At 54.9% G+C, this 16,747-nt stretch overlaps 1 long non-coding RNA gene across 1 annotated transcript; it reads right to left on the minus strand.

Annotated features, from left to right (window-relative positions):
• Positions 1-49: 49 nt before the first annotated feature.
• Positions 50-15,528, minus strand: LOC132505121 (uncharacterized). The gene is made up of 2 exons (XR_009535250.1): positions 15,396-15,528; positions 50-1,511 (listed from the first exon to the last, which is right to left on the minus strand). It is a non-coding gene; the product is annotated as an uncharacterized LOC132505121 (long non-coding RNA).
• Between the last annotated feature and the right edge of the window lie 1,219 nt (positions 15,529-16,747).

Here is a 16,747-nt window from a genome sequence, read left to right on the forward strand (position 1 = left end):
GCTCCCCTTCCCCCAACCCCACCCCCAAATTCCAGGTGGGAGGAGTGAATGAGAGTCAGCAGTAGGCTTTATTGATGACTGGTCTATCAAAAAACCATGGTCTATCCATCCAATGGAGTATTACTTAGGATAAAAACAGATGAAGTACTAATACGTGGCACAACGTGGATGAACCTTGACAACACAATGCTCAGTGAAAGAAGCCAAACACAAAAGGCTACATATTGTATGATTCCGTTTCTATAAAATGTCCAGAATAGGCAAATCCACAGAGGTAGAAAGTAGATTAGTGGTTGCCAAGGAATGAGGGGTAGTCAGAAGGAAATGGGGAGTAGGTGCTAGTGGGTATGGGGTTTCTTTTGGGGGGTGATAAAAATGTTCTCAAATTGATTGTGGTGATGGTTACAAAATTGATTGTACAAAAAAAACCCCACTTAATTTTACACTTTAGATGGGTGAATTATATGGTATGTGAATTATATCTAATAAAGCTGTTATGTTGGGGTTTTTTGTTTGTTTTTGTTTTTGGCTGCGCTGGGTCTTCGTTGCTGCGCGCTGGCTTTCTCTAGTTGCAGCGAGCAGGGGCTACTCTTCGTTGCGGTGAGGGGGCTTCTCATTGTGTTGGCTTCTCTTGTTGTGGAGCACTGGCTCTAGGCTTGCAGGGCTTCAGTAGTTGTGGCTCGTGGGCTCTAGAGCGCAGGCTCAGTAGTTGTGGTGCCTGGGCTTAGTTGCTCCGTGGCATGTGATATCTTTCCGGACCAGGGCTGGGACCCGTGTCCCCTGCATTGGCAGGCAGATTCTTAACCACTGTGCCACCAGGGAAGCCCAAATAAAGCTGTTAGGTTAAAAACAGCTTTATTGACCTTAAAGATGTCCAGAAGTCCCGGGAGCCCCAGAAATCACAGGGATCCCCTACAGCAGAGGGTTCCAGAGCTTCTTTCTTCAGCCAAAGTGGGATCTGGCTGCCCTGATGGTGCGATCAGCACTGCCCTTCTCAGAACACACCTGCCTTCCTCTGAGGCTGGTTGGAGGTTCAGGTGAGAGATGGGAACCCTGAGAATGTGGATTTAAACTGCAGCCAGGAAGACTGTCAGCCCAGAGGCCGAGGCAGGTTTCCACTCTACATAGCACCCGTTGGGAGGGGGGTGCATTTTTCTCAGTTTTAAACTTTTATCCTACATGTGTGTCAAGAATACTGTTCTTCTCCTTGGACAGATGATGTATTCATTTCCTGCTTCTGTGTAACAAATTTCCATAAATTTATTGGCTTGAAACAGCACAGTTTATCATTGCCAGGTGTGGCACGGCTGGGCTCTCGGCTCAGAGTCCTGCCGGGTGAAATCGAGGTGTCAGCGGGGCTGCAATCTCATCAGGGGCTAGGATGCCCTTCCAAAGTCACTGTTTGTTGGCAGGATTCAGTTCCTTGCAGCTGTAGGACTGACGTCCCGTTGTCTTGTGGACTGTCAGCTCCTGAAGACCATCCTCAGGACCTTGTCCCGTGGCCCCACCATCTGAGGAAGAGAGAGAGTCCCACATGTTGATTCCCTCTCTCGCTTTGAATCTCTCTAATTTCCTCTTCCACAAGCAGCTGGAGAAAACTCTGCTTTTAAAGGTTTTGTGTGCTTAGGTCAGGCCCACCTGGATAATCTACCTCAAGGGCAACTGTGCCATATAACACACCCTAATCACGGGAGTGATGCCATAGTCACAGGTTCCGCCCACACTCAAGGGGGAGGAGTATACGAGGGCAAAGGTCATTGGGGGTCATTGGAGAATTCTGCTACTACTGAGGGGGGACCATGAAGGAGAAGCACAGAAAGTTAAGGAACGTCCCTCAGGATGTACAGAGAATTGGAGATGGAGCCTGAAGAAGAACCCAGGGCCCCAACCCTAATTTGAGGCTTTATCCTCTACACAAATATGCCAGGAGTGGTGGATAGAAGGACCAGATGGCCTTTAGGGCCCCCGTTGACCTCTAAGGCTCCAGCATAATCTGGTGCATATGGGGAACCCCAGCCTGCTTGAGGGGGGGGCAGGGTGGTGGGGGGTTGTGGATACCAGCCATTGGAGCAGGGATGAGGCCCCATGGAAGCAAAAAGCCCCCGCCTGGGAGAGGATCCTGAATGCTCCCAGGAAGGCAGAATGGGGGTCAGACGCTTCTGCAGTGTATTGGAGCAAACCCCAATATCCCCCAATGCCCTGGTCCCCTTTCTTACCCTAGTCACAGGGAGACCCCTGGGCCGACAAGGCTGGGGTCCCCCAACCACTAGGGGGAGCCTGGCACACACGATGCTTTTGTGCAAGCTGAGCCTGAGCACATTGGGGGAACCCAAGGCAGGTACTGGGGTGGAAGGACTGACAGCCCAGCTCCCCACACCCCCAAGGCCCTGCAGATTCTGGGGCACCAGGCTTGTCAAGGTGCCCAAAGGCCCTGACCTCTGGATGCCCGCTTCCTTCTAACAGCCCGATCTGGTTCACTTTGCTCATAAGGGAGTTCTTGGAAAGGGGACTCAAGTCCACCTGTGGCGTGTCCCCCGTTTCCCCCTTTAGTCCTGACCCCATGTTTCCAGACCTGACACTGCAGCCCATGGCGGGGGAGCTCCTGCCTTCTCCTCTCCTCTTCCTCCACCAGCTCGCCCTGTCTTGGGTCCCCCCAGGGAAATGCCCCTCTGATTTTCAACACATGGACAAGGAGGAACCAGGCCATCTGCTTCGATTGGGTGCATCCCACTGAGTTGTATAAAAACTCAGTGAGGGAATTCCCCAGCAGTCCAGTGGTTAGGACTCGGCACTCCCACTGCCGTGGCCGGGTTCAATCCCTGGTCGGAGAACTAAGATTCCGCAAGCCACTGGGTGTGGCAAAAAATCTAAAAGCAAAAAAAACAAAAACCAAAACAACTCAGCGAATGGCCACCCTGGCTGGACTTTCAGTTTTAGACAGAAATGGCTGAGTGACCACTTCCTCAGTGGATTGTAAGCTGACAAGGCGGTTATAACAATCCCACCAGGCAGCCCAGTAGCCTGGGGCACAGCATAGCAGTAAAGGGGGACCTAATGACGCCCAACCTGGGCCCTTTAACCAGGGGTGCAGGGGAAGGGGAGGACAGAGCCTCTGGTCAACATAAAAAGAGAGTAAGTCAGCCAAGGCACCAAGGGGGTGTGGCTGGATAGGACGAAGGGTCAGCAGAGGCGCCACGAGAAACCGGGAGGGAGCATTTGGGGTTCAGGAGAAAGGCAGGAAGGAGAGGAATCGGGATGAGGACAGCTGGGGAGCTACCGAGCTCGAGAGGTTGTCCAGTGTGCCTCTGGGCAGCGGGCTCTCCTCCCACTGGAGGAGTGGACAGGGGCGGGGAGACAAGGCGGGACGTCCAGTCCCATTTGAGGATGGAAAAGGGTGGGCTGGGACCAGCCAGGCCAGGGGAGGGACACAGGCCTTCTCTGATGAGAAAGCAGACCTGGGTGGGCTGTGAGGGGGGAGGCTGCCAGGAAATGGGAGTAGCTCTCCCTGAGGAGGGGAGCTCAGAACCCTAGCATGTCAGGAGGCATGTGTGTATGTGGGCACGAGAGGTCTGGGCCACTGTGTGCCAGATGCTGCTCCGGCGGCTTTACCTGCATTCCCCGTTTTATCCTCACTACAGGCCCCTAAATCCTGTTATACCCTGGGGACTTATCAAGGTCACCTGACCAGTCTGTGCCAGCACCTGGCTCCTTCAACAGCCTGTGCTGCTGCCCCTAGAATAGCCTCCAGGCTGAGAGCTCCCCTGGTTCTGGTGGCCAGGCCCTGCCCAGGTATGGCCAGGTGCAAGAGGGGAGCTGCGGGATGTGGAGGGAGAAAACCCTGTCTGCTGAAATGACAAGGTCAAGTTCACGGTGATATGGAACCCATGTTCTGTGGTTGACTGTCAGTGCCCAGACAGCCAAGGGAAGGAGCAACTCCTAGGGGTCAGGGAAGGCTTTGGATTCAAGTTTGGGCGGACAGGGAGGAAGGAGGTGAGAGAAGCTCTCCAGAGGGCAACCTGACTGGTGCAAAGGACAGTTTCAAGACGGCTTTCTCCTCCCTCAACACCTCTGGACCTTGCACCCATTTGCGGCTGTGCTGCTCCCGCCAGCACACTGGGGGTTAACATCTGTCTGGTGTAGTGACCACAGCAGCAGTGGCAGCAGGCTGTGATGCCAGTAACTCAGAAGCTGAAATGTGAGAAGCAGGAGGAGAGAGGCAGGGCTGGGAAAAGCTGAGCCACCGCGGCAGCAGCAAGGAGAGAGGGTTTCCCTGGCAGGAGCCTGCAGCTCGGTTCCAGCGGCCAGAGGAGGCCCTCCCATCCTCGGCCCACGTCCCCTCCACATCACTGCCCCTCCTGCCTCAGGCCATGGGGCTGTGGCACCCACTCAAGGTGGTCCATGATCATGGTCAGCGTCTGAGCCCTTGGGCCATGGAGCAGCAAGTCAGGGCTGCAGATCTGGGGAAGGGACAGAGGGTGTGCCCAGGCGACCAGCAGAGAATGTATGTGTGGGGCCCTGCCCAGCACTGCCGGAAGCACTGGGTGGGGAAACAGGCAGAGGGCAGAGTGGGGAGGAGGATGGGAGGTCCCTCGGGGCCGGTCCTCAGAGGTCTGGCCTTGACTTCCCCCTCCTCTGGGCAGAACTGAGTCATGGGAGCCTCCCACTGCTCCAAAGGCAGGGAGACACACAAATCTCCCCGCCCCCTCCCTGGGCCCGCTGCCAGCCTGCCTCTGCCGTGAGGACCGACCTCAACTTCCCAAGTGTGTGCGAGGTGCTGGGCACCGCGGGAGCCCCTCATCTCCCTGCCCTTAGTCAGTCCCACACCCGCCGTATCAGAGTTTTGGCGGGTGTGTGTGTGTGACCCGCCCCCCCCAACACAGATGAGCAAACAGAAGCTCAGAGAAGTTCAGAAATTTGCCCAAAGCCACACAGCCAGAGTGAACCTGGGCTTGTCTGACAGCAATTACCCACCATGCCATGCTCCCAGGAAGGCAAAAGGAACAAAGTCTACCAGCAGGTGACCCAGGGCTGTGCGCCAAATCCAAGAAGGCAAGAGATGAAAGGCAGCCCAGGAACCTCAGGAAAGAGGCTGCAGATGAGCAAAAGGGGCAGTAATGTTTGGGGCTTGGTACCCCGTGAGGTGGTAAGAACGGCATCCAGAGGAAGCAGGGGAAAGGCCTGGTCCTGCCTGGATCTGTAGATGATGATTCTATAGTTAGAGATCTCCTGTAACCGCTTAAGATGCAGCCCTTGGAGCCACAGGATCACTGAGCGGGTGACCACTCACCTTGAAAGATCATAGAGCACTTCTGGGGCTTGAGGTTTGCATGGCCCTTGTTTGAAGAGTTAGCAACATTTACTGTGGGAGGGACTTCCCTGGTGGTCCAGTGGCTGGGGCTCCGCACTCCAGGGTCGATCCCTGGTCGGGGAACTGGATCCCACATGCCGCAACCAAGAGCCCGCATGCCACAACTAAGCCCTCATGCTGCAACTCAAGTTCCCACATGCCACAAGGAAGATTCAAGATCCCGCGAGCCGAAACTAAGAGCGGTGGGCAAGACTCTGCTAAAAATGTACAGAAGCACCGTAGTAGGCCCCACTGGGGCCTGTTGGCCAGGAGGCAGGAAGGTCCCAGCTCCACAGCTTCCAGCTGTGACCTTGACTCACTTCTCTGAGCCTTGCTTTCCTCACCTGCAGAAGGGGGATCATGCCAGCACCAACAGAGAGGGCTGCTGTGAGGATTAAATGGGTCATTTGTCAAAAAGCACTTAGACTGAAAAACTTCACCTTCACAAAAACTTGTACATGCATGTTCATAGCAGCATTATTCACAAAAAGTAGAAAAAACCCGAATGTCCTTTGATGGATGGATGGATAAACAAATGCTGATCCATCCATACAGTGGAATATTATTCACCCATAAAAAGGAATGAAGCACTGACACAGGCTACAACATGGATGAACCTTGAAAACACGATGCTCGATGAAAGAAGCCAGACACAAAGGACCACATATTGTGGGACTCTATTTATTGGGGTGGCCAAGAAGTTCGTTTGGTTAATGAATACGCTGTTCAATAAAGTTCTTAGTGGAAATGAAAAATGTCTTTTATTTCTACTTAAAACCAAATGAACTTTTTAGCCAACCCAATATATGAAATGTTCCGAACAGGCAAATCTGTAGGGTCAGAAAGCAGACGGGTGATTGCCAGTGACTGTGGTGGGGAGGGGAGGAATGGGGAGTGGTTACTAATGGGTTCAGGGTTCTTTTTTGTTTTGTTTTGTTTCTAAATCAATTTTTTCTTTTCTTTTTTTGGCCACATGGCACGGCTTTTGAGAGCTTAGTTCCCCGACCAGGGCTTGAACCCAGGCCCTTGGCAATGAACGCGCGGAGTCCCAACCACTGGATCGCCAGGAATTCCCAAAATCGATTTTATTTTTTAAAGCAGTTTTAAGTTCAGTAGTTTTTTTTTTTGTCTTTTGGCCGCACCTCTTAGTTCCTTGACCAGGGATCGATCCCACGCCGCCTGCAGCGGAAGCACGGAGTCTTAACCACTGGACCGCCAGGGAATTCCCTAAGTTCAGTAGTTTTAAGTTTTTAAGCAATACTGAGCAAAGGTTCAGAGATTTTCCATACACCCCCTGCCCCCACTATCAAATCCCCCATGTAAACAGTACATTTCTTACAATTGATGAACATCCTGGGGTTCCTTTTGGGGGATGATGAAAATGTTCTGGAATTAGATGGTGGAGATGGATGCACAACTCTGTGAATATACTAAAACCCAAAACCCACTGAATTGTATTACTTTAAAGGGGTGAATTTTACGGGATGTGAATTCTACCTCAATTTTTAAAAAGCACTTAGTAAGAGCTCAGAAAACGTAGTTCTCGTTACTGTTACTATGTCCTTCAACTTCAGAGAGTCATTTAATGGAAGAGACCAGATGAACACATCAAAAAATGTTTGACACCCAGAAGAGAGCCGGGCAGCCTGGTCCCAGCCCGGGACAACTGTCGTAGAGTCATGATCAGGGCGTGCAGGACGTGAACGAGTGACCGATGCAGGAGCCCCCAGTCGCCACGCTGGCTGATGTGGAGATAAGCTCCGCACAGAGGTACCGACACCACCACGTCCAGAGGAGAATAACCGTGAGTGCGGGAGTCTTGTCAGGAATCCAAGGAGGTGGCATTTGTGCTATGAGTCAGAGGACGTGGGTGGTTTGGTGGGGATGAGCAGGCACCCACAGATGTGTGGCATCCCAGAGGGATGCTGGCAGGCAGGGCTGGCAGGAGTGGAGGGTGCTGAGCCCTGGGGGAAGGCGGGGGACACTCCTTGGAGCACTCCCTGTGCCCCGAGCAGATTCTGGGAGGAGCTTTACTTCAGTTCACAAATGGTTGCAGAAAGCTTACAGGAGGCTGGCCCTCCACCCTCCCAGAACCTCTAGGTTCCCGGGAGGTGTCCAGGAGGTTTGGATCACTCTGGGCACCGAGTTTCCTCTTCTGAGCCACCCCCCAGGTTCCAGGGTTCCAAGAGAGAGAATATAGGAGATGGACGAGCCTGGGTCAGGCCCTTCACCACCTAACCACCCCTCCCACACACACACCCATGTCAAACGACCAGGTTTACGCTGTGGCACGGGAGGGAAAGAGGCAGCCACTCCCAGGAGTAGAGCCTGGGGCCCTCCTCCAGCCCCAGGTGGAGCTGAGGGCATACGGAGGCAACTCCCAGAGGCAGGCCTGAGCCTGCAGGCTCACAGGTGAGGCCCACCCGCTGCTCCCTCTACCCCTTTCCTGTCCCTCCTGCCTCCATCCTCTGTCCCAAGTAGTCCTTGGAGGAGAGAAAGGAGCATGCACACACGCACGCATACACACACACACACACACACACACACACACACACACACACACACACACACACACACACACACACACACACACACACACACACACACACCATCCTTTCAGCCCACAGGGCAGATCACACAGCACCTAGATACAGGGAAGAGAAAGGGACCTAGGCTAGTTAGCATAGAACCTTCTCCAGGCCAGGCAGGTGCCAAGGGATTTGCAAGCATTGTCTCAGTCAATCCCAAAAAGAATCCTATGAGATTTCATAGATGAAGAAAATGAGCTTCTGAGAGCTTAAGGAATTTAGCCAGTGGGACACTCCAGTAGGTAAGAGCCATAAAGCCAAGCACAGTGCCTGGCACAAGCCCCAGGAGGCAGTTCTGTGGGAGCAGCTCAGCAGAGTGCTGTTTCTGCCCACCCCCTGGCACTGGCTCTTTTGGGGGACCCCTCCCACTCCCACTTTCTCCGTGTGGCTCTTGGGCATCAGCCCTGCACTGCAGCGAGCTCCTGACCCAGACCTGTCTCATCAGTGTCCAGGATGAGCTGGGCCCCAACTGGGCCAACAAGAGGCAAGCCTAGGGTCTCACTGGCACCCCAGGGAGAGGCAAGCTAGGAGTTCGCAGGCCTTGGGGAGCGAAGGCCCAAGAGTAAACCCATACAGAGGACACTGGGCCAGGAGATGCAAGCCAGTGTCGCAGGGCCATTGCTGAGCACTGGACCAGCTAGGCCCTCGGCCTTTGCAGTTATATGAGCTCTCTGAAGGAAGGTCTGACTGCAGAGCTCACACTGTTTCCCTGCCCCACGCTGTCCCCTTCGGGGCCCTGGTAGCTTAGGAGCTGGGATAAGGCTGGGGATGGGGCCTCACCTCTCTCCCAGAATCCTGGGGTGGGGGGGTGGGGAGTGTGGGACCCTCTCAGCCTCCTCCTCCCTGGCTCAGTTTGACCTTCAAAGTTGACATCTGCTTCCAAGACTCCGTCTCTCCTCCTGGAATTTAGCCTCCAGATGTCGGATCCGAGGCGGCAGCGGTGGCTGCCTGGCTCCCCCCAGAGTGAATCAGCTACATTCCAAAGGTGCAAACACAGACACCGCGCCCTCGGCAGCCTGGGGCTGCAGACTTCCTCCCCAGGCCCGCCCCCGGCCCCAGCTCCCGCTCCGCTCTCCTCCCCAATCGCCTCTTCCCAGCCAGACCAGGCTTTGGGCTTCCTTTCCAGGGACATTCTGGAAAAAGAATGCCACTGGGGCCGGGAGACACCCTGATCCGCCCTGCTGGCTCTGTCCCCTGCAGCGAGCACGAGCACGGACCCCAGCCTGGGTGCCCCCAGCTGTTATCAGTATATGTGGCTCATTCACATAGCAGGAATTTACTGAGCACCTACTATGCGGCAAGCAAGATAGAGACAAGTCCCTGACCTCACGGAACTCAGCCCAGCAAGAGAGTCAGACAGAATCAGGTCCACAGACAGAAAATAATTCCAAGTGCGGGCACAGCTCTAAAGGAAAGAAAGAAGGGACTGAGACAGATGACAAAGGACAAAGGGAGGGTTGTGGGGGCCTCTCTCAGGAGTCACATGGAAGCTGAGGCCTAAAGGATGAACGGAAACCTTATCTACAGGGTCACTTCTCGGCGATCTTGTCGTGGGAACCACAGCATAGCAACCCCAAATAATGTCCCCCGACTGCTCAGCAAGTTTTTGAGTCCTTGTACTCGCGCCTTCTGTCAGCATTAATGTAGGGGTGTCTGGCTAATATTTTTTTTAATAAAAGTTTTATTGAGATATAATTCACATAGTATACAATTTACCATTTTAATGTATACAATTCAATGGTTTTCAGTATTTCAATGTAGTGCAACCCTCACCACAATCAATTTTAGAATATTTTTACTACCCTCAAAGAAACCCTGCACTGCTTACCAGTTACATCCACACCCCTCTGCCCCCAGCCCCTGGCAAGCACACATCTACTTTCTGTCTATGGACTGGCCTATTCTGAACATTTCCTAGAAATGGAACCATACAATATGTGGCCTTTTGTGTCTGGCTTCTTTCACTGAGTATCACATTTGCAAAGTTCATCCACATGGTAGCCTGTGTCAGTACTTCATTCCTTTTCATGCCTGAGTAATATTCCATCGTGTGGACAGACCACAATTTGTTTATCCATTCATCCGTTGATGGACCTTTGGGTTGTTTCCACCTTTTGGCTGTTGTGAATAATGCTGCTGTGAACATCCACATACGAGTTTTTGCATGGACATGTGTTTTCATTTCTCTGGGGTGCACACCTGGGAGTGGAATCACCAGGTCAAATGGTGACTATGCTGAAGAACTGCCAGTGCCTGCACCACCTGACATGCCCACCGGCAGTGGGAGAGGGTTCCAATTCCTCCCTCTTCTCCTCAACACTTGCTATTGCCCCTCCTTTTTTGTCACTGCCATCTGCTGGGTTGAAGTGGTATCTCATGGGGTACCCAACTGCAACTCCATTCCTTTCATGCCTGCACTGCCCCCACCCCCTGGAGATTCCAAGGCTTACAAGCCCTACAGCAGGTCCTGCTATGATCCACTTCTTCCTTCACAAGGGTCAAACCCAAATCCAGTCCAATGCCTGCAGGCCTTTAGGTACAAGGAGCAGTGGGGAGGCGAGATGCGGGGTGGGGTGTCCTTGTCTGTGACCCCAGGGCAGAGCGAGGAAGAGGGGCCTTGGGCAATTTCCTACAGGAGCTCCTATGCATCTCAGCCTATCTGCGCCTTCACAGACAGGGCAGGGCTTCTTCTGTTCCTTCATTGCCCTAGATAGTAGGCACACATTCATTCACTCATTCAGCATAAATAATTGCCAAGGGCTTCCCTGGTGGCACAGTTGTTAAGAATCTGCCTGCCAATGCAGGGAACACGGGTTCAAGCCCTGGTCCGGGAAGATCCCACATGCCGAGGAGCAACTAAGCCCTGCGCGCCACAAATACTGAGCCTGTGCTCTAGAGCCCGCAAGCCACAACTACTGAAGCCCACACGCCTAGAGCCTGTGCTCTGCAACAAGAGAAGCCACCCCAATGAGAAGCCTGCGCGCACCTCAACGAAGAGCAGCCCCCGCTCGCCACAACTAGAGAAAAGCCTGCGCATAGCAACGAAGACCCAACGCAGCAAAAAAAAAAAGAACTTAAAAAAAAAATTTGCTGAATGAATGAATGAATGAACAGAAGATGAAGAAAGAGAACCCAAAGAGGGGATTAGCGGTTAGAAGCTCAGGCTCTTGGGTGAACTGGTTTGCACTTGAATCCCACTTCTGCTACTTTGTAGCTGTGTGCCCTTGGGCCAATCACTTGGCTTCTCTGAGCCTCCCCTGCCTCATCTACAAAATGGGCCTGACAGTGACTTCCTACCTGACAGCATGGTTTTGAGGATTAAACGTGGTGATAAAGATCAAGCAGTATTCCAGGCCAAGGACTTCTAGAGACGAGGTCATGGAACATAAATCCTCACAAGAACCTTGTGAGATAGGACTATTATTACCAGCTTTGACACTATAGACAGGAAACAGGAACTCTGGGGGCTCAAGGAATCTGTCCAGTTAGAATGCTGGGAATGGCAAAAACCAGGATCTGGGGAATCCCCTGGTGGACCAGTTGTTGGGGCTCCACGCTTCAACTGCTGGGGCCTGGGTTCCGTCCCTGGCCGGGGAACTAAGATCCCAAAAGCCAGGTAGCGTGGCCAAAAAACAAAAAAACAGGATCTGAACCAAGACCCCTGACTCCAGGCGGGGACACTGACCCAACGCCACGTGGCCCCTGACACAGATGGAGGGAAGCCGGGCAGCCTCCGAGCAGGTGACAGATGGGCTGGTCTTGAGGCAGACCTGCCTGTTCAACTGATGCCCCTGGGCTCAGAGTCTGGTTCTCAGAAAGTGGGCAGGCCGCTGGGGAGCTCAGAGGCCCCTAACAGCGGGTGGACGGATGGAGGGACGCCAGAGATGCTGCCAAAGCAGAAGTTGACCATGCCTGGGGGGGTTGGGGGAGAAGAAAAGGTGCAAAGAGACCTCAAGGCTGCAAGCCTGGGGCACTAGGACAGACACCAATGAGGGGAGTCAGGAAGATGAGGCGGTACTAAGAGTTTTATCAGGGAAAGCAAAAAGAAGTCAGAAGTGTCCAGAAGGGAAGCCCGGCTACTGAGAGGGGCACTCTTTCCTCTACCAGCATGTGTGGCATAGAAGGAGCCTGGCAGAACCCACAGCGGCTGGACCACTCTAGGGTGACAGGTGTGACCAGACTCCCCTCAAGTCAAAGACCCTACATCGAAGAGCTCCAGGGGGCTAGCTGAGGGGAGATATCAAGCTATCCCCTAAAAATGTAGGCCTGGTGCACCCCGAAGGCTGGGTGTAAGTTTGGGGTGCTCTCCTGAATAGAGATGGGGTTCCCCTCACTTTTGCCTCTGCAACTGAGGAAAGCATCAAGCCGAGAAGGCCCAAGGATGCAACCCTAGGGAATACCTGGTTTTAGGGGGCCACAGGCAGGGGAGGCAGTGCAGACCCCAGAGAGCTTCAGGTGAGCAGGAGCACAGGCTGTTGCGAGGAGGCGGCTGGGAGGAGGTCTCCACAGGAAGTGCTGCCGAGGGGACAGCTCGGGACAGCTCTGCACTGAGCAGGTTATTGGGTGGCCTGCTCTCTGGGGAAACTTGGCTGGGGAGGGATGGAGGCAGGACTATCGCTTCGGAGTCCATCATTTATTTTCTTTTTTTTTTTTTTGCGGTACGCGGGCCTCTCACTGCCGTGGCCTCTCCCGTTGCAGAGCACAGGCTCCGGACACGCAGGCTCAGCGGCCATGGCTCACAGGCCCAGCCGCTCCGCGGTATGTGGGATCTTCCCAGACCGGGGCACGAACCTGTGTCCCCTGCATCGGCAAGCGAACTCTCAACCACTGCGCCACCAGGGGAGCCCCCCATCATTTATTTTCAACAGGGGAGAAGCTCAGCTGATGACAGCACCCCAACGGAGAGTGGAATGCATTTAAATTCAGTCGTGGAAAGCATTTACACACACCAGGCTCCGGATTTGCTAGAAGGGGTTTCTCACAGCTGCCTGGCTGGGAAGTCCAGGACAGTGGTTTTCCAGGTTTAGTCATAGGCCCACATGCATCTGGAGCTTGTTAAAAATGCAGATCCCCGGGCCCCACCCTGGACTTACCGGTTCAGTAAGTCTCTCAGTTTGAGAATCCACTGGGGCTGTAAGGCTCAGAATATCACCAGCTCAGTAGGCGACAATGCAATGCACGGAGACTCACCTGAGGGGACCAGCCCTCACCTCTTTCCGGCATTCTATCCACATTTATCCACATGAGTCTCAGGACTCACATGTGCCGCCTCAGACCTCTAGACCTCCACCCAGACACTCCCACACTCTTGGCCCACCTGGTCAGTGACCAGAACTCCAGCTGCCCCCTTAAAGGCCAGGGTGTATGGGAGGTCCTAGGCGCCCAGGTAGAGTGAGAGTCATTCACCTGACCCCCAAACTTCATGAGGAGGAAGCCCTCTGCCGGCGCCCCCAAGGTGCCTCTGGCCCCACCTGCACCAGTCCCACCGTGAGAAAGGACTGACCAATTTGACCCAGACACAAAGGCCTGGTGACAAGGTCTGGGGACGGTGTGGCTGAGAAGAAAAGCAGAAAGTGTCTCCATCCCCTTTGGTCATCATCCCGTCTGCCACCCCTACAACCTCACAGAGTATGTGTGTGTGTGTGGGTCTCCAGGCCAAACACGAAATGTATCCCCTCTACAGGGGTGAATCAGCTCCCAGAGGGGCAGGGCTTGGGCTCTGCAGTCAAATGGTTTGGACTAGGATCCCATCTCTGCTCTTTTACAGCTGTGCATGCTCAGGCAAACCACTTAAACTTTCTGAGCATCTACCAAACAGGCCTGACGGTAAGTTCTGCTGTGGTCCTGTACCACCAGGACCTCTTACTGACCGGAGACTCCAACACAGGGGGCTGGGTCGCACCCCTAACCCTCCCAGGGCCACATTTCACACCACAGCCCAAAGGCCAAGGCTGGAGGCTGAGCCAGGCTGGAGAAGGGGCAAATTGCAGAAGACTCACCATCCTTGCCCCATTAGAAACCCACAGCCCTTCTCAGGATCAGAGGCACAAGCAGATCTTCACAGGAGCACGAAAACATTTTCCCCCCTTCCCAAAGCAGAGAACCGGTCAGCATGGCCAGCAGAGCCAGATCGGTAGCCCTGAGGCTCTTACCCTCTGGTCTGCGCAGCAGTCATTGAATGTGCTGCAGGTGCAGACATGGGCGGGTTTCGTGTGTTTTGTGTTTGTGCGTGTGCGTGTGAATCTCTCCAGACTCACAGGGATGTTTGGGGGATTCTGCTTGTTCTGCACTTGCTGGCCGGCACACAGCCTGCCTGGCTGACTCCACCTTTTTTACTGCTCCGGAGCACTCAGCCGCACCGGGCTCCCCCCAACCACCCCCAGAAGCAGCCTCTTCCAGGCTCTGGGCCTTCTGCCCTCTCTCCCCAAAGCCACTTGTACCTGCACCAGAGCCGAAAGGGGGACAAGTGCTTCCCAGACAACAAAAGCCTCTCCCAAGAGAACAGACATCCTCGAAGGCTCCTGCTACGCCCTTGTTCTGTGCACCGATTTCAGGCTCGGTTTCAGGTCCCCATTTGCTGGGTATGAATTACAACCAGCTGGCTTTTGCGCAGATGGTCAGCAAAAGGACCCTGCCCGCCCATCTTTCACTTCAGGAGGTCAATCACACCCTCTCCCTCTAGCACTCTGGGAGGAAACTGAGGCGCGCGGCACAGAGGACCGGACTTGGTCAAGGTCACCCTACCCTGGGCCTCCTGGGTGTTTCAGGCAATGACGCCAGTCTCCTTGGGCTCCAATGCTGTGTGACCTTGGGCAAGTTATTTAGCTGCCTGAGCCTGATTTCCTCTCACACAATGGTAGCGCCCACATCTGCACTGTCCTGAGGCTTAAAGGAAATAATATGCATAGAGCACCTAACACTTTGCCGGGCACCTGCTCAACACTGAGCCATTACTGTCATGATTCCGTCTTTTCTTTCTGCCCCTCTCTCCACTCCAGGCACACCGGCCTCAATGCCCGGCTGCCCCCAACACCCCCAGGCACCGGTTGTTCCCTCGCTTCCTCCGAGACTTCGCTCAAAAGTCACCTTCTCAAGGACCCTCCTAGCCGCCTGGATGTCCGTCCCCCGCTTTTGTCTTCACCCTGACACTCATCCGACATAGTGGACATTCTACTGATTCACCCGCCGGCCTCTCGCCCTGGAGCACAAGCCCTGTGAGGGCAGGGCTTTTGCAGCCCTCTCCACCCCGGGTGCCCGCGCTGGAGTGAACGAAGAGTTCCTATCGCGTCTACTCGGCTGCGGGAGCGCCTGGGAGCCTGGTTCAGGGGCCAGATTTCGCCCTGGGGGCCGCCAGGCCGGGCCGAAGCAAGAAGGGCAGTGCGCGCTGGGGCCGCAGGCCGGGGTGGGTAGCGGGAACCGGAACTCCGGGGGGCGGCGCCGGGGACAAAGGGCGGCCCTACCTGCGAGAGGGGTGCGCGTACCTCCCCCAGGGCGGCTCCGGCGCGTGCCCGCGAGGTCACGTCCGGGGCGCGCCGGCCGGAAGGAGGCCCCTCGCGGGGTGTGAGGGGCGGGGCGTCTGCGGCCTGGCCACGCCCCCGGTCGCGGGCCCGAGGCGGGGGCGGAGCCAGCCGGGTCGGGGCCGCCTTGCACTTCTGCTCTCCCCCGCCGGCTCATTCATATTCATGAGGCTGTGAGGGGCGGGGACCGGGTCCCCCGCGGTGCCCTGCCCCCCAAGCTGCGGATCCCGCCTCGGCGGAGGCTCCGGCCCCAGTGGGGCGCCCCCGGCTTCCGCCTTGGGGAGGGAGTTTCCACTTGGTCACGACTCAAAAATGTGTCGCTCCAGCTCCTCCGCCCCCTCGTCCCTGCCTGGGATGGGGGGGGTCTCCTCCCTCGGAAGACAGCGGGGCGGGGTCAGGGGAGGGGCGGCTCCTCCTTCCTGGGGCAGGTCCGTAGGGATGGGGCTAACCCTTCCCTCCAAGTTAGCGCCTGTAATAATCTTCATTTTTAAAACATAATAATAGTTCTAACTTATTGAGCGCTTACTCTGTGCCAGGCACTGTGCATGTTTATATGAACTACCTATTTTAACCCTCCCAACAGTCCAACTCAGATAAGTACAGTACTGTCAGAACCAGAAGGTCAGAAAGTTGAGTGACTTACCCACCACCACACAGCCGGCCTTGGGCTTTTTCCGGAAAGGTAGGTACCAATAGGTTGGAGGGGCAGGTGCTTGTACCCCCCACCCCCCCCCTTGCAGGAAATGGGCTTACTTAAGGCACTCCTGGCTAGCTGGGCGTGGCTGAGAGGTGGGTCTGAACGCCTCATTCAAGGGAAAAGCTACAGACTGGGGGAAACCAAAGCATGAAGGCAGGACAGGCTGCACAATTTGCCGGACCCAGTGCAAAATGAAAATGCACTGGTTCAGTTTTGAGCAGTGTGTTCAAAAATGATTAAGAGGGCTTCCCTGGTGGCGCAGTGGTTGGGAGTCCGCCTGCCGATGCAGGGGACACGGGTTCGTGACCCGGTCTGGGAAGATCCCACATGCCGCAGAGCGGCTGGGCCTGTAAGCCATGGCCGCGGAGCCTGCGCGTCCGGAGCCTGTGCTCCGCAATGGGAGATGCCACAGCAGTGAGAGGCCCGCGTACCAAAAAAAAAAAAAAAGAAATTAAAAAAAAAAATGATTAACAATCTCAAGATAGTGACGGCAGAACATTCAGCGAAGCATGGGCCCTGCTAAATGTCAGGCTCGTGCAACTGCACAGGTGAACGTCCATGAAGCTGGCCCTGATGAAGGAGCCAGGGGCTGAGAAGA

This window comes from Lagenorhynchus albirostris, chromosome 15, assembly GCF_949774975.1.
Source record: "Lagenorhynchus albirostris chromosome 15, mLagAlb1.1, whole genome shotgun sequence".
Lineage (NCBI taxonomy): Eukaryota > Metazoa > Chordata > Mammalia > Artiodactyla > Delphinidae > Lagenorhynchus > Lagenorhynchus albirostris.